Here is a 23,204-nt window from a genome sequence, read left to right as displayed (position 1 = left end):
TGCCAGGCGCCCCTGGGACATAAAATAAATACTTCTCGATGAGCTTAATACAGGCAGTCACAGCAGCAGTAAGGAGGAAGCAGGACTTGTCCAGGGTTTGTGCCTAATCTTCTCACAGGCTGAATATAGTTCATGAAGTGTTCTTTGACTTTCCTGGCTAATTATTATTTTGCTCTTTTCTCAGCTTTTCCAAGAATATAATGTCAACCAGAGATCTTAAGGTCATTCCCTACTCTTTTGTATAAAAGTTAGTGTGGATGTGAAATAAGACATCAGTTACTGAAGTAGAAAGTTATTCCTTAACCCCTTTGGGAGATTTAAAATGCCAGCGTAATCTTAAAGAAATATCTGATAAAGCAAACCTGTATAACTGAATGTATTACTGACTTGGGAAGAGGCCATATAGCTTAATACCAAGGACAGCCGAATTCAAAGTTCACCTCACCTCTTACTAACTGAGCCTCAATTTCCCCCTCAAGTGTAAAAGAAGGATTCAGTAAAGCCTTTTGGTGACTATCCTGTTTAAAATTGCCAACCCTTCATCCCTTGTACTTTTCATTCCTCTTCCCAGTTCTATATTTCTCCATAGTACTCAGTATAATTTAACATACAGTGTGAACTCATTTCTTTGTTTTATATCTCTTCCTCCTGCCAGAATGTAATTCCCATGAAGGGAGGAATTTTTGTCTGTTTTGTTCATTGTCTGGCACGTAGTAGGAAGTCAGTAAATATTGGAGTAACAAATAAACAGACTTCCTGTAAGGTAATTGTGAAGATTGGGAACATTTATTGAACACGAGAACTTAATGTGGCCTGTGGCACAAAATAAATATGTAGAAAATGGTAGCAATCAGGAAGTTTTCCTTGGCTCTAAGGAAGATAATGTAAATCTTACTTACATTAGTAATTAATACATAAAGTATCTTGCTTCATATTTGTGTTAAATGAATGTAAACCATAGTACTCAGTCATATCAAAATGGAACATATGGATATTAGGTGATTATAACTCTAAAAAACTGAAATATATGTTGCTGTGTCTTATTCTTAGATTTATTTTACTCTCAAGGTAACTTATATTCAAATTGTACCTAGGTTGTGTAATACATTTGCAGTTTTAAAATGTTTTCCTTGTATTCTCATGTTTGTATACATATTTTATCTCTCCCACTAAATTAGTTGCCTCAAGGCAAGAACCTTGACTTTTCATGTTTATGGTGTCCAGTGCTTCTGTTACAGCCTTTTGCTATAATGCAAGGGCTATATTCCAAAGACATTCAGAGTAATAAAAAATTCTGTTATAAAAACAGTAGTTTCATTTGGAGAAAGGAGGGTGAAGACTTAGAGTTCAACACACAGCAGTGCATTTTGCCTGACGCAATTTCAGTGGACATTACAGCTATACGTATATAAGTATAAAGGCCAAACCAACTAAATCTGATATTTGATTACATCTTCCTTTTCCTTAAGAGTGATGCATGGGCCTTTTTTTTTTTCTGTAATAACTCCCAGCACACACTGCTCATTGCACTTTCTTATCACTTTTGTCACCTATTTTTCTTACAGTGCACAGAACCACTCAAAAGAAGGGAGCACTGTTGTTCGACCAACATTGCTTCATTTAACAAATGTCTGAGGGCTTCCTCTGTACCTTTCAGCAACCTATGCCCTGGGATTACAGCTATCACGTTTTTTTACGTAAACTGAATATTCCAGGTTTGGGATCACATGCCTGTTCCTGATACAACTTAGATTATAAAAATTTGCATTTTGGATAAGTTCCTGTACTTACACATTGTTATCACTCAATGCATATTTACTGAATGAATTAAGAGCTGACAACATCTTTTCTCCATTCCTTGCTAATGTGATTTTAGAGCTGATTCAAATCCTTGGGATAGATGATTGAAGAGCATATAGTTAGGCTGAGTGTTTAAGCAGGTTTTTTTAAGATATCCTCTTTACTTTGTCTTTATTGACCTGCTCTCAGCTTCATCTATAAGAACGTGGATGATCTCTTTTATCTTTTTTGTTCCTTCCCAGTGGCTTATCCCCAAATTAATGACTTTTTCCAGGACTTCTCTCTTTATTAACTGATATAATCCACATATAAAATTCACCCTTTCAAAGTGAAACAGAAAACAGTTCAGTGTTTTTTAGTATATTCACAGAATTGTGCGATCATTACTATGTAATTCCAGAACATGTTCATCACCCAGAAAAGAAGCTTCATACCCATTAGCAGTCACTTCCTATTCCTCTCCTCCCACTCAGTCCCTGACGACTGCTTCCTGTCTTCTGTGGATTTGCCTCCCCTGGATATTTCACATAAGTGAAATCATATAATATGTGGCTTTTTGTGCCTAGCTTCTTTCACCTGGCATAATATTTTCAGTGTTAGTCCATATTATAGCATGTATCAGTACTTCTCTTTTTATGGCCAACTAATATTCCATTGTATTTGGATATGCCCTATTTTATTTATCCATTCGTCAGTTGATAAACATTTGAACTGTCTACACTCTTTGAATAATGCTGTTGTGAACATTCATATACAAGTTTTTGTGTGGACATAATGTTTTCAGTTATCTTGGGTACATTCCTAGAAATGAAATTACTGCTTCATATAGTAACTCTGTTTAACTTTTTGAAAAACTGACCTCTCTTCAATATTAAGTTTAATCACTTCCCTTTTGAAAGCTTACCTTTCTTGGCTTCCCTTTTCTCCATCTACCAGTTCCACTCAGCTCTCCTGCTTACTTGGGTCTTCTTCAGTTTTCTGAGTTGTCACTTTTATGAAAATAACTCAGACATTTTTCTGAATTCTTTCCACTTTGAATGGCCCACAGCCTTCATGTATTTAATGTGTCAGAAACCAAAGTTTCTCCCCCTTCCTATTTTTACTAATGCTACCAACATTCTTCTTGACGCCCAGGTGCTAGGCCTGTGTGTTTCTGTGGATTATTACTTCTCCCCAGCCACCTGTATTCTGTTGCCTATGTGGTACAGATCCCTAATGGTATCTCTCATTGTTTCTTCCTTTCTCTTCTCACTGTCCTAACCCTGATTCTGGCCATTTTCATACCATTGCAGTTTCCTTACTGATGGCTCCCTGTTTTAGTCTTCCCACCTCTGAAGTACTTGCCAGATTACTCTTTGTAAAGTGTGAGCAGAGACTTCTGGTAAACATGACAGGTTGTAAATGTTGTTTATTTAAATCCTCTTCCAAATTCCCTCAAAAATATCAGTAAAGGAATTAGAAAAATATATATGCTCATTGTATAAAGAGAATGGGAAAAGAAGGGTGATGACTAGCAAGTTATGACAACATTTCTCCTCCAGAAAAAACAAAATTGTATGTGAAAAGAATATAAATTTATTGTACTATTCCTGTGTGCTGTGAGTATTTATATAATCATAATACTGTAAATAACTAACATTATTTAACCTAAAAATGGGATATAACTGTTTTGGAAGGATGAGGGAGGAAAGAGGGCAGGAGAAATCATCTCCCATCTTAGGAAGCCAGTAGATAATTACTGAAATTGGAAAATTAGTAGCAGCAGAAATATGACAGTTAATTATCAGAAGAAAAACAGCTAAAAGATTTGAAAAGTAATTGCTTCTGGAGAGCAGAAATCAAGAGAGAGGATGGGGCAGGAGGCTGCTATTTAACTTTATTAGCTTTGTAATACTCTTTAACTTTCAAAATTATGTGTATGTAGTACTTTGATAAAAATTAAAATTTAAAAGCTATCTACTTTGTAATTCCTTTACTCAAAAAGTTTCAAAGGATTTCTATTTCCTGCTGTACAGATGACAAATTCCTTGTCTCTTTCTCAGCCTGACTTTATCTTCTGCTCCACTGAAATGATATTAGCCCTTGAACTCTGAATTGCCTTGAGCAGTAGCCTCTTTCTACCCTGAACCATTTTCCTCCTCTCCTTTCCAAATCCTTTTACTCCTTCCTTTAAGCCCTAGCTCCTGTTTCTTCCCTAAGCTTTCTGGTCTCCCCTCCCCAAACCTAGTGACCTTTCTTAAACAGCTGTGGCTCTCTGGTTGTCTGCACCACTCATTAAACACTTAAGTTGCCTTTTCTTGTTTGTACTGTTTTTGGCATAAAGTCTTATCTCCCCAGCTGGTTTATTCGCTCCAACCAAGCAAGAAGGACATCTTATTACCATTTTATATACATCTTCTACTGTGCTGTGTTTGATAGATACCTGCTTAATATTCAGTTCCCACTCAGCCATCAAAAAGCTTTCTGGTTTGAGATCACGCCTCTTTATTCTGAGCATGTCTCAAGACTCTGTACTTTGGTCTAAAAATCTCTATCTTTGTCAGCTTTAGTGAGGTTGAAGGCCAAGGCTTTATCTCTTTGCTGATGATACTATCACTGGTTGGCACAATGTGCCCGTTGTTTTTACAAAACATAACATGAGCAGTCCCTAATCTCCTCAACCCTTTGGGTGTTTAAGCATTTCAAAAGTTTTGTATTATTTGGGAGAAATGCTAATTTATCATTGCCATCACCACTTTGGGGATTTATGACTCTTTTCCCCTTGATACTCCCTTGCCTCGTGATCCTCTGTACTACAAAGAACCAAGAAAAACAGAACAAAGCCCTCTGCAGTCTCTATTTCTCCTTGCACTCCCTATGAACAGCCACCTGGCTTTACGTGTGTCTTAGAGAGGCTTTATCAGTGATATATTCTCATCCACTGAGCCAGAACCCCAAAGTGACCTGAAACATTTAGATCACTAGTTCTTAATCTTTTAGAGGACAGTGAACTCTACGACAGTGTGTGTCAGGGCCAGTCAGGAGGCAGAAGAAGCCGAGGGGCACACATGAATTGGAGCCCTTGGAGTTTTCAGGGGAGAGAATGGGTGAAGAAGGGTAGATATGCTGAGTAAATTTAAGAGTAAATAGTTTGGATAATTTTAGCAGGCTCTGGGGTGGTCCCTAGTTGTCCATACCTGGCTTTGGGGTGATTTAGGGCAGAGGAAATATAGATTGAGGGTGTAGGATCTGGGTTGGTTAGTTTACATGCTTGTAGGGAAGTTTGCTATCTCGAGGAATTAGCTAACCCAGGGAGGGGCAGTTTCTTAGTCTGCAAGGCCCCCAAAATACCAAAGCACCATAAAATATAGAAAACAAAAACCACAATTAATAAGACGATACACACACAAAATTTAATTTGCTATTTCAGTGGTTTGTTGGAGCTCCTGAAGACCCTCTCTAGACCCAAAGTTTAAAACACAACCTGGACCCTGTGATCTCTGTGTCTTATACAGTATTTGAGTTCAGGCTATCTCTTCACACAAAGTCTGTGGTTAATTAATTCTCTCTTAAGGCAAGAGAATGTAGCAGTTGCTCCCCCCTACCCTCCACCACAAAGCCCTTCTTTCTGCTTTCTTTTGACTTTTACCCTAGGAGGCTTGTTTGTGGGTATTTTGTGCCAGGAGGGATAAGCCTGCATTCCCTAATTGCTGCATTAAGCCTAGTGCTCATAGGGCATCCTGATGACATTTTAAATACATGGAAATTTTTGAATGCATGAAAACGTCTGGTGCTGATTCTCTGCTGCATTTTTGCCCTGGCACCTGCTCCTCTCTTTTTGGAGTTTATCCCATTGCCTAATTCTGTACATTGTCTCCAAACCTTTCATTAAGCATTGTTGGAAATTTTGCTTTGTAACCTCAGCATCCCCGCTTATCTTTTGAACAGAAACAGAACCGTCTCTGACTACTAGGCATTTCCTCGAGTGAAAAGCTCCCCTTCTCGCCTTTTCTGACTTTTCAGAGCATGAAATGGCTGTGCTAATCCTGTTGGCCTCAAGGCAAGAGCCTTGCAGAGGCAGACAAAAGGGATGGCGTGCTCCCAGCTTGGATCCTCCAGAGGCCAGAGGGAGAAACTTTTTAACATTATACCAACTTTTAGTCAAAAACCTGCCCATTCCTGCTTTGTTTTGGCTGCAGTTAGGAAGGAAGCAAATTCTTGGAGTGTTTCCCCTACGTGTAACTATCAATTTCTTAGTGCCCTGTGTTTTGTATTGAGTGTATTTCCAGAGATTGGATACTTTCCTAGTTTCAGGAAGTCAAACAAAAGTGGTTTTAGGAATTCTGGACGTGTCCTTCTGTTGGTTTAATGGATATTTCTCAAAGCCAAAGGTATTTTGGCTCCAAGTCAAAAAATTGAGTTGCAACTATGTGCTTTGTGGGAAGTGTTCTTTTTAGGGCATGAGGACTGAGAGGCACATGAGTTTCTCAGAGGGAGTTAAGATAGTCCTTAACACTCCTAAGGGGCTGACAATCTAGTAGTAAGAATCATACATATTAAAGTAATACTTTGTTTCTACATTTAATATGGAGTTATTACATACTTTCTGCAGCAGAGCATCAAGATATTTGATATGAAGATGAGATTATGTGTTGCCTTTCCATCAAAAGAACCTATTTATATATGGACTGTGGGGATTCAGTTCCAGGGAACGCATTGAGCAGGGACAGAGCAGGTATACTTGGCTTGAGATTTTGAGTTGGACCTCTGGTGGACTGAATTTTATACTTGTCAAGTGGAGTGAGTAACGGCAGAGTCCTGCCTGGACAGGAGTACAGGAGATAGAGCAGAAGGAATATGACGGAGTAAGAGAGAGAAACAAAATGCTATGGGGCTTCTAAGGAGAATATCATATGAGATTAGTGAGATCAGAAAAGACTTCTCAGAAAAAGGGATTGAGAGAGTCCTTAAATGTGGAATAAGGGATTGGGGAGTTTTAGGAAGCATTTGTTAGAGGAGAGAGGAAAGAGTCTAGATAGTAGGAACAGTATGAACCAAAGTATAAAAGTGGGGTATATTTAAAACATATTTCCAAAATCACATGAATAATAAGCAGTAGGAGATAAACACCAAAAAGTAGATGACAGACAATTGTTGAGGGCCTTGAGTAACAAACTAAGGAATCTAGCTCAGTTTAGGCAATGAGGAGCCATAAGGGTGTTTTGAGCAGATGAGTGACACAATCAAAACTCAGCTTTAAAAAATAATCTGGTATTGAAAGATGGGTTGGAGTAAGGAGAGTGGAGAGATGATTTTGTAAGCCCAGAGCTCAGTGATAACTGCAAGATTCTTTAATCGTGTTACCCACACCCCAAGGGGCTTGTAGAGAAGTTTGCAGTCTGTCATGCATTCTTTATGACAACGAGCAACAGAGTTAATCTGAAAAAGATATGTGCACTACCATGCTCACTGGCTTTCAGGCATCCCTGAAGGGTGAGAGCAGGACCAGTGTTTTCTGAGGAGTGCATATCAGCAGCTCTGGCAGAAAGGAAGAGACTAAAACATATCTTAGTCTCCTTTTGCTTCCCCTTGTGAAACATCTCTTTCAAAAACTAGAATTTTGCCACTGGCTTTTCTCAGAAATTTATCTAACCTGACATTAAAAATAGGCCTTTCTTTTCTTCAAGGTAAGATGTTACAAGGCATCAAGGTGGCATCCAAGAGAAAAGCCTGGGGCTGGGCATCTGTTTGCATGTTTCATCTGTGCAGACAGACTGTTCCTAGTGTGAACCCGGGAAGCCCATGACCTTAGAGTCTCCGCTTTTGTGGGGTATGAAGTTCGTGTGACCATATGCCATTCTTAGCTGCCTGCTGGATGGTTTCACCAGTGCAGTAGCTCAGGCTTTACATGGTATAAATTTGGTTCATTGAGACTCAGAACATGTTTCTATGGGAGAAATCTTTTATGTCAGGAATTCCAAGTAAATGGAATGTGGCCATTTCTGCCCACCTTTGAAATTTAGTGGGACTCCATATCCCAAATTATTTCACTTTAGCCAATTGCTGCGTCACCCATACCTTGTTGGGCAAGACTCAAGATTGTAGGGAAAGCATTTAAAGGTCTTTCTCTTGTGTCCCCAGCTGCTTGTTTACTTCCTTCTTTCCTAGCCCTCTTCCCTCCCTTCAGTAGTGAGAAATTTTCTTAACATATTTTTTAAAAAATATATACAGGTACATATATAAAACAATCATTGCTTTGTGTTTTAAGATAAATGGTATCATACCATATATATCATTTTTACAACTTTAAAAATTCAATTCAATTCAAATTTGATTAATTTGTTTGCTACTTTTAATTGTTGCCTAGTGTTCTAATATTCATTTATATACATTTTATTATCTATCCCTTATTGATGAACATTAAACTGTCTAGATTTTTACTATTACAACATGCTTTGAGCTTTCTTGACATATCTCCTTGTGTACATCTGTGGCATTTTCTCCAAGATATTTACCCAGAGATGGAATTGTTCTGGCTCCTTTTTAGTCACAAAGCACAGATTTATTGGCTCCCAAAGACATAACCCTCTTACTTCTTAGATGTATGAAGGGCATCTCAGGGTACCATTCTGATTGGCACTTGGTGAAAATGGAAAACTTGATGTTTGTGAATTTTATTGCAAACGCAAGATCAAAGAGTTTTTCTCAAGTCCTTCAACTTGTGAGCTTCATGGAACAAATAAATGTATATGTTGAATATAGGGGATATTAAATGGTAAAATGTATAATTTTTTTCATAGGTCATTATAAATAAAGGTAACTTCTCACTCTTCCTGCTCTTCCTTTTAAATTTCTTTTAAAAAATAAAAAAACAGGCTCATTGTAGATAATTCAGGTAATATCAAAATACGTACTATAAAATATTTAAGTCTCTCCTTGTCACTCCTATCCCCAGTCCTATTCACCAAAGGTTTATTGGTTTGGAATGTATCTTTCCAAATTTTCATGCCTAATCAAGCATATATGTATATTTATACACCTGTATAGTTTTCTTTCTTTTTGTTTTTTGATAGAGAAGGGATCGTACAGAACAATATTTCAAGGTCATCTTTCTGTGTTGGTCCATAGAGATCTACTTTATTCTTTTTAATGGCTGCATGGTGTTTCACAGGGTAATTGACCATAGTTTGTTATACTGTTTTCTTCTTGATGTGTTTATTTATAATTAAAGACAAGCTCCTTTTGCAAACTACAGTTGTTTAGTCCCATTCCTGGATGTATATACTGGACTGAAAATAATCCTAACATATGATTTGGTTCTTCATGATTCAACCTGTCCCTATAATAGATATAGACATTAAGGACTGTCTTGGACATATCTTCTCACTTGTAGATAAGGCTGACAGTGACATTCTTTGCAGCTCCCGTCAGTGCTCCTCACCCTTTGTATTTCATGTTTCCTGAATGAATGGCAATATTCTAAGTCCTGCAACTGTATAGTATTTAAAATTCAAGTGAAAGGTTGACTTCTTCTCTCAAGGAGTTCACTATATTAAAGAAGAAGGAAAGAAACCAGGTGGTATCAACTGAAAATCGATGGCTAAGTGTACACAGAGATAGAAACACCTGAACTCAGAGCAGATTTTATACTTATAGCCAGGTAACCAAAAAGATGACAAATATGAAAATGTTATGAAAATAGCTAAAATCATGTGGAAAGGGATTTCTCTCTGATTCTGAAAAGCTTCCGGCAGGGGGTGAGATTTTATTTAGGTTTAAAGGCTGGAAAGGCTAATCTGGAGTGTTGTCTAGCTGCCAGGTACATCCTTCTAGCAGACTCTCAATATGGGGCTCGTTAATAATGCTTTTCCTCTTTGTGTCTGATACTAACATCTGAGCTGTGGATTTTAATTAGAAACTATTTCAAATTGGTTATCTTTATGTGACAAGTGTTGTTCTCCCAAGCTCCCAGAGCACATGCCTGGCTCTGGGGACTACTCACGTTTCTGAGCAGTTTACTGTTTGAAACAGATCCATTCACCAAGCTTTCTCCCACTTATTTTTGCTCCAGACTTTCCACCAGTTGGTGCCTGCACGTTAGAACAAAGGTCTAGAATCTTTTTTTCCACCTCAGGATCTGGAGGAAACCAGCCTGGCTGGGCCAGTAGGGCAGAATGTCTTTAAGAATTTAGATATTAAGATTTTTGTCAGGCCCACTTTAAGCAGAATCGGGATGTGGTTTTTACAAAATTCTCAACCATCTTATAAGCAACTGCCACCACGTGTGTTAGGAACCTTTTGACCTTCAGCTGGGTGTTTTATCTCGTTGTCACAAGTCCTAAAAGACACAGTATTTCCTTTGGACCTACTTGCAGGAAACCCGTAAGATCGTGGACCTTATAGATATTTCCTTCATTCCAAAGTGAATGTGAAGTTGGCAGTCAAGACTGAGTATTGTATTCTGTAGTCCACTTTGTGATCTGACTTCACCTTTGACCTCCGAGCCCAAGGAGCTTCTTTGTTGGCCCTCAGAACTTACTCAGCCTTTCTGTCCCTGGATAAATAGTAATGTGGCAGTGATTGCAGTGAAGTGATACCATGCTGTCCTTGGAGCCAGGGTCTCCTCTAAACTGAGTGAACCAGGCTTGAGTTAGAGAGTGTCGTGGGCTTAAGGGGCTCTGCGCCTTCCCCTCTGGGAGCGGCCTGGCCTCTTTCTTACGTGGCGGCCCCAGTTGACTTAGCCCGGTAAACGCTGTACCCTGAAATGTACAGCTGTGATTTGACAGGAGCTTTTCACCCTTTACAAACTGGGCCCCCTCATGAGAATGTAGGCTCATAGAGCAATAATTCACGTGTAGGTGGCCTGTAAGGAAAGTTTTAACAAAAGAGTTGGTTAAGAAGCTGATTTATTTTCTTGCTTTAACTCTCTTGTCATGTGCTGAGTGGGGGCGGAAGAGGAGGGGAGGGTGGGGAATGGTGCTGCTTGAAAGCGTTTATCTTCATTTCTCCCATCTCTCAGTGTTTATTACCCTGTGATCGACAGATGAGGAAAGCTGCCAGTCAAACCCACGTTCAGCACATTTCCATTTTCCTTCATTGCAGATTTTAGGCTTTTAAAATCTGCATCCTTTTTGCAGCAATAAAGGTCGTTTCCCTCCTGCTGCTCACAAGCCCAAGACCCTCTGGTCCAGTTCCACTCACTTGTGCTTCCACCAAATAATAAAAGCCGCAGGAGCCTCAGCAATTTAAGACAAGTGATTGGTGAGAGCTGTTCAGTGTTTGAGTCAGTCAGTCGCTGTCTTTATCTTTCTCTCTCCCTTCTTTCTTCCTTGGTCCTTTTCCCTGTCTACCCCCTCTTCTCTGCCGATCCTTCTGCTGCTGAGGCACCCCTGTAAGCAGCCCCATTGTGCAACAGTGAGAGGATGACAGCTTTCCTGACTCCTTTCCTGGCTTCACTCGGGTACCTGCCTGAGCCAGTGTCCTTCCAGCTGCAGAGGTTGCTAGGACCTAAATATTAGAAGTGCCAGGTTGTGGGGGATATGGAAGTGGAGGTAGAGTGATTCTCAATACTCCTATCCACCTGCATGTCTTCTGTCAGAAGTGGAGGCTTTGAGGAAATCCCTACCTGGTGGGAGTAAACGCAGGTTTTTGTTTTTGTTTTGGGGTTGTTGGGCTTTTTTCCCTCCATTTCTCCCAAACACTGTGGGGTTTGGAATGCTGTTCCTAATAATCTTTCAGCAGCATGTGTTCTTATGAGCTTATTTGTTTTTGTCTTAAATAATGTTTGTGGGTGGAAGAAAGGTAATGATATTTCTTTGAAAATGGATGTTCTGCCTTCATAATTACTTGTCCCAATTACATCATTACTGTAAGTGTAGATAATTGCTTCATTAGGACATATATATCGAAGAAAGGTAGGTCTACAGAATGATGATGAAAATGGGCCTCAGAGTCTTCATCTACCCACGCAGGAGCGTCTTAGCTTGACTTCAGAGCGCTAGGAGGTACCAGTAACCCTGCCAACAGTCAAGATTAATCCTGGGTTTTAATGTGATGGGAGGAAGGAGTGAGGACCCATTGAAGAACAGCTTACTCCTTTGCTTTAGGGTGGTAATGCATTGCTGGATCCTGCTGGCACTGGTACAGTCAGGGCAATGCAGCTGAATCACCGGCGATCCCTGAATTGGGAAACAAAGTAGTCTTATGGCAGCCCCACCACCTCTGGACTTTCTGATGTTCTCTGGGTCTAATGGCACGAGTCCTTTGCTCTTTGACCTCTTTGAATGACTTTTTAAGGGAAAACGTTCATGCCAGGCCTAGAGGTTACATTTTCCCATCAGACCTAACAACCTCCTGTAGGTTTGAATATGACTCTGATTTCACATCATGTCTGTGAACGACTGTGTGTTCGTGCTGTCCAGTTGTGCATTCCCTCTTTCAAGCCACATTAAAAACTAAAACCAGTTCTGCATGCTTCCACTTATATAAGGTATCTAGAGTAGTCAAATTCACAGAAACAGGAGGTAGAATTGTGGTGACCAGGGACTGGGGGGATGGAGGAAAAGGGGAGTTGTTGTTTAATGGGTATAGAATTTTAGATTTGTAAGATGAAAAAGTTCTGGTGATATGTTTCACAGCAGTGTACTTATACTAACACTACTGACTGTACACTTAAAATGGTTAAGATGTTAAATTTTATGTTACTTTTTTTTTTACCACAGTTTTTTAAAAAAGCTAATACCAGATTCTTTGTACTATTTACTCTGGATAGAAAGGCTCTATCTACTGCTCTGGCCCTGATGACCATCAGGTTAATTTGTCTTCCTCCTTCTGGCCTGTTATAAAGCATACCCTGCTGTGGTCATAGAATCCTGGTTTGAATTGTTATGTTGATTTAGGGGTCCAATTCCTGCTGAGAGCACATACAGTCACTGACATCTGTATCTACAAAATATCCCAGGAAGAGGGACATTTAATCTTTATTTTTAACATGGACATTCTTTACTTTTAGTCATGTGCTCTTTTCTTTAATAATTAAAGCAAATGTACAATGTATGTTTGATAGGCCACAGGCTATTTTAGTTAGCATAAAATTCAAGTTAACTCACGTATTAGCTAGAATGACTTCCCTATATCCCTGTATGTGAAATTTTCTTTTATCATCACCCACGTGGTATTTTGGGGGATTTTGTTTTGTTTTTTTATTGAGGTAACATTGGGTTTATAACATTATATAAGTTTTATGTGTAGGATATAAAAAACAAACGAAACAAAAGTAAGTGAACAAACCAAACAAAAATAAACAAAGAACAGAGTGGTGTGGTTTTATTTTTGTGTTTTTATAGAAAACAGTGTCCCCGAATACTCCTCTTGTCTTTTATTTTAGCCTCAGGAAAAAATGAAGACTCGGTTTCACCTATAGGTGATATTCTTAGAATTGATCTTTGAAAGTCTACTGTTTCCTTCCAAAGGAAATAATTTTGTTTCCCTCAACACTTTTATGATTGCTAGGTTCCACGCAGTGTGTTTTCTGTAGATAAAAACTATTATCTTACACTCATGTGAACCTGTGGTTCAGTTATAAAAACATACAGTGGAACATTATTCAGCCATAAAAATGAAGGAAGTACCGACACATGCTAGAGCATGTATGAACTTTGAAAGCATTATGGTAAATGAAAGAAACCCACCACAAATAGCCACTTATTGTGTAATTCCATTTATATGAAATGTTCAGAAGAGACAGAATTATAGAGACAGAAAATAGATTAGTGATTGTTTAGGGCAAGGGAGATACTCAAGTAGGGCAGAGTGGAGGGGAGTAGCTGCTAATGGGTAAGGTATTTTGGGAGGTAGGGAATGATTTTTTTAAAAAAAGTCTTGAAATTAGATAGTAGAGATGGTTGTTGTAAAATTGATTTTGATAATGGTTGCACAACTGTATGAATATACTAAAACTCCTTGAATAGTAATACCATAAGTAGGTGAATTGTATAGTATGTGAATTACATCCCAATAAAGTGTTATTTTTTTATAAAGATTTTTATACTCTTGCCGATTTTTAAAAATATTTGGGGGGACGTAATTAGGTTTATTTATGTATTTATTTTAATGGGGGTCCTGGGGATTGAACCCAGGACCTCATGCATGCTAGGCATGCACTCTACCACTGAGCTATACCCTCCCCACAAATAATAAACAAACTACATATAGTTGGGTCATTTTCTTTAATGTCAGAACTATAAATGAGAACTAAGAGAAACTCTACCTCTGGAGGAAGTCCTGCTCTCTGCCACCAGGGACTCTTTCCAGGTTCCCAGGTTATAGAATAATTGACTGTGATCTTAGATGAGTTTTTTTTTTTTTTTTTAATGGTGAAAAGGTGACAAAGTGAGTGTTATGAAGTGCTTAGTTATACCCCCTTCATAGAACAGATTTAAAGACTGCATTTAAATAAAGTTTTTTGAAAAAAAGAAGAAGTGTTCTTCCTAGGATGCCATTCAGTATATACTTAGGAAAAAGGCTTTTTATGTCCCAATAAGCCTGTGTTATATTGCTCTAAAAGTTATTTTTCATGGACAGAAACCAGCTTACTAATTTACAAAGAGCTCAGACAACCTATTGAAAAACAAATTAAGAGAACCAAACATAAAAATGCACATAATATCTGGTTAGGCAGTGCACACTAAGAGAAATACAAAGAGCCAATAAACAAATATGGAACAAAAAGATGCTCACCAACACTTTTCAATTATTAAAGAAATGCAAAGGATACCAAAAATAGAATTGCCTTAACTTACTTCATAAATTGACCAAAATTTATACTGAATAGTGTTTTTTAATAACAGCCTTATTGAGATATAATTCACATGCCATATATTTCATCTAGTTAAAGTATACAGTTCAGTGGTTTTTAGTATATTCACAGAGTTGTGCAACCATTGCCACTATCTATATATTTCAGAACATTTTAATCACCTTGTGAAAAACCCCATACCCATTAACAGTCACTTCCCTCTTCCCCCTTCATTTCCCCTGCCCCACTACAGCCCTAGGCAATTTCTAATCTACTTTTTGGTTCTGTAGCTTTGCCTCTTCTAGACATTTCATGTAAATGGAATTATACAATATGTGGTCTTTTGTGGCTGGCTTTCTAATAATTTTGAAAAGTTGATTAGTTGTTCAGTTGGACCTGCCTTGGGGTTTCTAGTCTCAGTTCTACTGTCCAATTAGCAAACTGGTTCTTGGCTTCATACCACAACCAAGCAGAGAGTAATTGTGTTTCCAGGCTGATGAGTGTTTGCACCCCCAGCCCCATTCTTACTCTGTCTTCTCAGCAGCAACATACAGAGATGGCCATTCTGAATTAGGCAGCCTCAAGTGGAACAATTTATAGGACTGAAATATGATTTAATTGTTTCCTTCTTTGTAACTTGCCCTTCTTTACCCTCCCAAATTAGCTTTTCTGATAGATTTGCTAATGATTCCTATTGTTCCATATTTTCACTGTACTGTTGAATCATACTCTTCATTTCCCTGCTCCTAGAACAGATCTTGGGAGAGAGGCTAAAAAACTGTTTTGGGGAAAAAAAGTTCCCTAATTCTCCTTTCCAAGTAGCAAAAGAGAAGAATCTAAGGGAAGCAGAGGCAGAGTGATGCATGCAGGCTACTAGGCTTGGTAGAGCTAATCTACCATGTGACTATCATAACTGTTAAGATTTTATCCCTAGACACATTCCTGAGGCTTCCAGCCTACAAGTTGAAGACCTGACTCAGAGAATGAGACTTGGCAGCTTGGTTTTTGTGATGGTTGTTTTCTGATGGTTGGCTGGGATCACTGGATTTAGCTTTCTTTTCCCCCTCATTTTGTCTCTCGTCAGAATAATCCTCATTTACTCTTTAGTCTGAGCTCCAGGTGAAGAACTCTGTGGTTGCGTGATAAAAAGTGAACTGCTATGACTAACAGTATGCTTATGGACAGCTGCTGTTTCCTCCATTTCCTAGAACATGAATGTGAGTCTTGGGTGCTCTCTCTGTTTTTAATTAGTAGACTTTTTTTTAGAGCAGTCTTAGGTTTACAGAAAAATTGAGTGGAAAATACAGAGGGTTCTCATATACCTTCCTTCCTTCCGATACACCCATAGCCTTGCTCACCATCAACATCCTGCCCCAGAGTGGTACATTTGCTATAGTCCAATGAACCAACATTGAGACATCATTATAACCCAAGTCCATCATTTACATTAGGGTTCACCTCTAGTGTTATAAATTCTGTGGGTTTTGGCAAATACATGATGACATGATCTACCATTATAGTATCAGACAAAATAGTTTCACTGCCCCCCAAAAATCTTGTGCTCCACCTAATACATTCCTCTCTGCCCTGCTGCCCCACCCCCCACCCCCAACTCCTGGCAACCACTGATCTTTACTGTGTCCATAATTTTGGCTTTTCCAAAATGACATATAGTTAAAATCATATGATATGTAGCTTTTTGCTTCTTTCACTTAGTGATATGCACTTAAATTTCTCCCATGTTTTTTCATGGCTTAATAGCTTATTTCTTTTAGAACTGAATAATATTCCATTATATGGATATACCATAGTTTATTTATCCTTTCATCTATTAAAGGACATCTTGGTTGCTTCCAAGTTTTGGCAGTTGCTAATAAAGCTGCTACAAACATCTCTGTGCAGGTTTTGTGTGGACATAAGCTTTCAACTCATTTGGGTAAATACCAAGGAGCATGATTGCTCAATCATACGGTAACAGTATGTTTAGTTTTGCAAGAAACTGCCAAACGATCTTCCAAAGTGGCTGTACCATTTTGCAGTTCCCACCAGTAATGGAATGAGAGTTCCTGTTGTTTCACATCCTGTTCAGCATTTGGTGTTATCACTGTTTTGGATTTCAGCCATTCTGACAAGTGCATAGTGGTTTCTCATTGTTGCTTTAATTTGCGATTCCTTAATGAGGAATGATGTTGAGCATCTTTTCATATGCTTATTTGCCATATGTATATCTTCTTTGGTGAGGTGTCTGTTCAGATTCTTTACCCATTTTTAATTGTTTTTTGTTGTTATTGTTGGGTTTTAAGAGTTCTTTGTATATTTTGGATACCAGTCCTTTATCAGTTAAGTGTTTTGCAAAGACTTTCTCCCAGTATATTGTCTTTTCATTCTCTTTAACAGTGTCTTTTACAGAGCAGAAGTTTTTCATTTTAATTTAGTAAAATTTGTCAATTTATTCTTCCATGGATTGTACTTTTGGTGTTATATGTTGAAAGTCTTTGCGAAGCCCGAGGTCACCTAGATTTTCTCCTATATTACAACTTAGGAGTTATAGTGTATTTTATGTCTAGGTCTACCCAATTGGAGTAATTTTTTTTTTTAAGTGTAAGGTTTCTGTATAGGTTAATTTATTTTTTTTTGCATATGGATGCCCGGTTGTTTCAGTACCATTTTTGAAGAGACTATCCTTTCTCTGTTGAATTGCCTTTGTCTAAGATCAGTTTACTGTATTCATGTGGGCTTATTTCTGGGCTCTTTTTTCTGTTCCATTGATCCATTTGTCTGTTCTTCCTCCAGTGCCACACTGTCTTGATTACTATAGCTTTATAGTAAGTCTTGAAGTCAGATAGTGCCCTCCAGATTTGTTCTTTCTTTGCATATTGTGTTGGCTATTCTGGATCTTTTGCCTTTCTAGGTAAGCTTTAGGATCAGTTTTTTGATACTCACAAAGTACTGTTCTGAGATTTTAACTGGGATTGCATTGAATCTATAGATCCATTTGGGAAGAATTGACATCAATTAACAGTACTGAGTGTTCCTATCTATGATGTGGAATATCTCTCCAATATTTTTTCAGATTTGTTATATTTCTTTCATCAGGTAGATCTTATACTGATTTTGTTAGATTTATACCTAAGGTTTTCTCTTTTTGTGGTGCTGGTGTAAGTGGTATTATATTTTTAATTTCAAATTCCAATTCCATTTATTCATTGCTGGTATATAAGAAATCAGTTGACTTTTTGTATATTGGCCTTATATCCTGCAACCTTGATATAATCACTTAATAGTTCCAGGAGGTTTTGTTTTTTTTTTAATTCTTTGAGATTTTTCTACATAAACAGTCATGTCACTTGTGAACAAAGACAGTTTTATTTCTTCTTCTCCAATCTGTATATTTCTTATTTACCTTTCTTGTCTTATTGCATTAGCTAGGCTTCCAGTACAGTGTTGAAGAGTTGTGAGAGTAGACATCCTTGCTTGTTCCTAGTCTTAGGGGGAAAGCATATATGGTTGACCCTTGAACAATGTGGGAGATAGGGATTCTAACCCCTACGCAGTTGAAAATCCATGTATAACTTTACAGTCAGCCTCTGTATCTGCTGTTCCACATCCTTGTTCAACCAACTGCAGACCTGTAGTACTGTAGTACATATTTATTGAAAAATATCTGCATGTAAGTGGACGCATGCGGTTCGAACTCATATTGTTCAAGGGTCAGCTGTCATTTCTCAGCATTAAATATAGCTATAGGTTTTTTGTAGACATTGTTTATCAAGTTGAGAAAATTCCCCACTCTTCCTAGTTTAATGATAGTTTTTATCATAGATAGGTGTTGGATTTTGTCAGATGCCTTTTCTGCATCTACTGAAATGATACGATTTTCCTTCTTTATCCTGTTGATGTGATGGATTATATTAATTGATTTTGAAATGTTGAACCAGCCTTGCATACCTGGGATACATCTCTGTTGTAGTGTATAACTATTTTTGTACATTTTTATATTTGATTTGCTAACATTTTGTTGAGGATTTTTACTTCTGTGTTCATAAAAGATATTAGTCTGTAGTTCTTTTCTTCAATATCTTTGATTTTGGCATTGAGGTAGCGCAGTGCTATCTCATAGAATGAGTTAGGAAAACTTAAGTTTTCTGGAAGAGATTATAGGGATTTGGTATAATGTCTTCATTAGATGTTTGGTAGAATTTACCAGTGAACCCACCTAGGCCAGGCATTTTCTGTTCTGAGAGGTTGTTAATGATTGATTCAATGTAATAGGTGTAGGTCTATTCAGATTATTGGTTTCTTCTTGTGTAAATTTTGGTAGACTGTGTCTTTCAAGGAATCAGTCCATTTCATCTTGGTTATCAAACTTGTGGGCATTGAATTATTCATAATAGTTCTTTATCATCCTTTTAATGTCCATGGGATCAGCAGTGATAGCTTCTCTTTTATTTCTGATATTAATACTTTGTGTCTTCTCTCTTTTTTTCTTAGTTAGCCTGCCTAAAGATTTTACTAATCTTATTGATCTTTTCAAAGGACCAGCTTTGGTTTCATTGATTTTTTTTTTTTCTCTCTTGAGCTGCTGTTTTCAGTCTTACTGATTTCTGCTCTAATTTTGATTAGTTCTTTTCTTCTGCTTACTTTGTATTTAATTTGCTATTCATTTTTCTTGTTTCGTAAGTTGGAAGTTTAAATTAATTGATTTTTTAGATCTTCTTTTCTAATACATACATTCAAAGCAGTAACATTCCCTCTAAGCACTGCTTTTGCTATATCCCACAAATTTTAATAAGTTGTATTTTCATTTTCATTTAGTTCAAAATATTTTAGAATTTCTCTTGCAATGTCTTCTTTGAGCCATGTGTTATTTAAACTGTGTTGTTTAATCTCCAAGTATTCTGGGATTTTCCAGTTATCTTTCTGTTTTCTAGTTTAATTTCCTTGTGTTCTGACAGCATGCTTTGTATAATTTCAGTTCTTTTAAATTTGTTACAGTATGTTTCATGGCCCAGAATGTGGTCTCTTTTGGCCTAAGCTGTTTTTCAAGGAGAACATTACTAAAGAGTCTGGGGTTTATGAATTTGCTCTTAATTCTGAAACTAAGTGCTTTTCTTTCTTGATCCTGGCACATTATTTGAGCTTGTCTCTTACAAAAGAACCTCTGTCTATGAGCTGTTGATTACAGAACAGTACCTATAGAGGAAAAGCATACAGAGACTGGAATAAATGATTTAAATAGCTTTAATGGTGGTCATTTATTAGGCACTTACTGTTTGCCATCACTTTACATTTGTTTTTTCAGTACAAGTTTTCCAAACAGCCCTAAAAGATGTAGGTATTTTTATTATACCATTTTTACAGATAAGGAAACTAAGATCAGAGAGATTAATTTACATAGAGTCGTACCTCTATAGGTACCAGCAGCAGGTGTCAAAATCAAGTCCATCTGATTCTGAAGTCCATAGTCTTAGAAACCATGCAAAAAACAGACAAGTCATAAGATCCTAGTTCAAGCCAGATGCTAATCCATGGCAGAAATGGAAAACTAGAAGTTTGCTAAAAGAATATTTGTATAATGCTGTGCCTTTTATTAGTTTCTTTACAAAATCAGTGTCACTAACAGTTTAGGTGCCTTTAGTAGTGAGCGTTCCCTTAGTAGTGCTTTCTGAGCACCTGTCTTGGAGTTAATGTGTAGGCTATATTTATCTGGTTGGAGTTTCCCAACCAGGGATGATTTTGATCCGCAGGAAACACTTGGCAATGTCTGGATACATTTTTGGTTGTCACAACTGGATGAGGGGGTGATGTGCTACTGGCATCTAGTGGGAAGAGGCCAGGGATGCTGCTAAATTTCCTGCAGGGAACAAGACCCACCTCACCCCCTAAACAGAGGATTATCTGGCCCAAAATATCACTAGTGGAAGTTGAGAAACCCGGAGTCTAGCTTGTTCCATTCTGTTATTACTGAGAATTACTTGAGGCCTCAGCAATCTCTCGACATTCTGTCAGGATTTGGTTTCCGAGACTAAGTGCCTCCTATGTAAATACTTCGTAGCTCAGTCTGTTAATTCACTCTGGCACATTTCCTATACCTTCAGCTTGGTGGCCAGAGGCTTGTTAAATGGTTGGGGTTTTTTTAAATAGGGTGATACTTTTTCTTCCTGATGTTTCCGAGAGACAGGCTCAGTTGGCCTGCAGTTCTTACAGAAGAGAACCTAGTGACGATACTTTAATCTGTTGCTGGCATCTTTAGCTCCTAATCTGTGTTTACACGGCGATGAAAATCAACTCTCCCTGATGCCAAGACTCCATTCCTTATCAGCACTCTGGCACCACTGGCAGAAAACACCTCCCCAATCTCTTCCACACAGCACAGCCATATATGTTTATTTTATTGCACAGCTGTTCTCCAGAGGACGTTCCTTGAGGCATGGGCGTACAGGATACTTCTGGATCTGTGGGTTGGAGTCTCAGTCATTTGTGTTCCAGTTGTAGATCCATAGCACTCTTAAAGCACCTGGTATTTTCCTTAACTGTTTCCCTGTTTGTAGCTTTCATCCTCTCTCCCAGATTTTAAGCTCCCTGGGGTTTGTTTCTTCCATTTTTTCCTAACCTCTTTTAGCAACTAGAAGTTCTTTCCAAATACTAAGAAAATCAACTTGCCTTCTTCCATTTTGGGTTATATGCTTTTCCATTAAAAGTTGGAGGAAATTGTAAGGAACTAAAGTAATCTGAGAGAGACTAGTGGTTGGAGATGTCAACCATCTAGATAAGGAAGCCAGAGGAACAATTCACAAGCTCAGTGGAATTGAGCCTGGGTCCAAGTGAAACTGAATTGTTCTTTCCCAGGAAGTAGACCTTGGAATTAAAAAAATTATTTTCATTATGAAGAAGGCCTGGAAAAATCAAGAAAGTTCCTATTAAGAAAGTCCTGTACCCTCCTCATGACCCAGAGGTTCAACAGAATTTCCCAAGTCAAATGTAATTATTACAGAATTTTCTGTGAAGGTTAAGCAAAGGCATATATTTACCTTATTTGTGTGATATGCCACAGGGCCCTCAGTAGGGATTTGAGGTCAGTGGGCTTATTGACAGAACCCTCAGATGCTGTCTTTCTTAGGCTTTCCGGGAGATCATGACCATTTGGCACTATGTCTTTGTATCTGCAAGATTTTAAAGAATGTTATTGTTTGGGTGGTATTAGTTTATCTAGAACAGTATTCCTCAACCGTTATTTCATCATTACCTTCCTTAGGAGCATTTTTAGATATTTTTCCCCTAACCACCCTCCTCCTTTGAAATTTTAACGTCATGGATACGCTGTGTATGTGTTCACATATTGCAGAACTTTGGAGGAAACTAGCGATTGTACTAAGATTCCACCCCAACCCCCGCCCCATGAGCCAGTTTTCGCCCCCCATGGTGGCAATACTACCTGTGCTGAGAATACATTGATCTAGAAGTATCGTCATCTTGGGAATGAATTGTTGTTTGTACTTTTCTTTACAAATTGAAACTGAGAAAAGGAGACTATAGATAAACTAATGTTGAAAAGAGTCTTCTCAGACAGTGGCCTGCAGCAGCTGGAGGAGAGTGACAAGAGTACTTTTCTCATATTTCATGGCTTGTATGGAGAACATTTTCTCTCTGAATGATCTCTTGACCGACTGACGAAAGAATCAGGAAACACCAGGAGTAGCAGAGCAATAAATGCAACCCTCTAAAAGGGAAAAAAAAATACAAATGACAAGACCCTTTTGCAGTGACATACAGAGGAGGAAGCTGGTGATAGTGAAGAATCTAGGAATAGAATTGTCCGTTGTTCCGAGGCTAGTCAGCTCTAACGAGTTCAGGTTCTCAAAGTCGGGGTTGGTTTGCAGCAGAGAATGCCGTTTAGGTTGTGTAGCATACAGAATGTTCTATTCTCCCAAGAGGGTTTGGCTCTGTCTGATCAGAAGGGTGGTTGTATATGAAATGCACCTCGGAAGGAGGAGGAGGAGGAAATGACATGTTCATGTAAAATGAAATACAACTGCAAATTAAAGTGTCACCCTGTTTTAAAAAAATCCCTTTTTTGTTTAATTGGTTACCAAGGAAAAAAATGTCATACAGAAGTGCATATCTCAGGCAAAGTTAAACCATGAGATGGTACAAGGGAATCTGGATTCCGGGGAGTTCTGGGGCAGGGCGGGGCAGGGGGTTATAAAATATTGCCTTAATAAAAATATTCTGATGCAGAAAAGCTAGGCTCATAAATTTCTGTTGTGTTACATGCCAGGGGTCCAGAAGAGATTAACAGTTATTACCTCACTTTTTCTTTACTGACTGTCTGTATCCAATCAGCTGAATTCTGGCTGCCTCTCTCCTGGAGGAAGCCCCCCTTTGAGATGTTTTATTAGGAAGAAGGTCATGTACAAAGGAGGAGACGCTTTCTCCTAAAGAGCACTGCTTGTCACAAAGACATCCGGGGACTAAAATGCTTTTCTGTGTGGCTTTTCTGTGTTAATGGTGTCCTTCCATTTTTCTTTTTTCTATCTTTCTTCTTTTCCAACATTTCAATGCAAATTCACCTGTCTCTTTAAATTGTGAGCCTATCAGACAGTATATATACAGTTCCTGCCACATTGCT

At 38.2% G+C, this 23,204-nt stretch overlaps 1 protein-coding gene across 8 annotated transcripts in view; it reads left to right on the top strand.

Annotated features, from left to right (window-relative positions):
• AMBRA1 (autophagy and beclin 1 regulator 1) overlaps positions 1-23,204 on the top strand; it is a 152,496-nt gene that overhangs the window by 89,861 nt on the left and 39,431 nt on the right. The window lies entirely within an intron of this gene.

Source organism: Camelus ferus, chromosome 10 (genome assembly GCF_009834535.1).
Source record: "Camelus ferus isolate YT-003-E chromosome 10, BCGSAC_Cfer_1.0, whole genome shotgun sequence".
In the NCBI taxonomy this organism is placed as follows: Eukaryota; Metazoa; Chordata; class Mammalia; order Artiodactyla; family Camelidae; genus Camelus; species Camelus ferus.
Note: the sequence above shows the minus strand (reverse complement) of the source record. Positions and strands in the feature narration are given on the sequence as shown.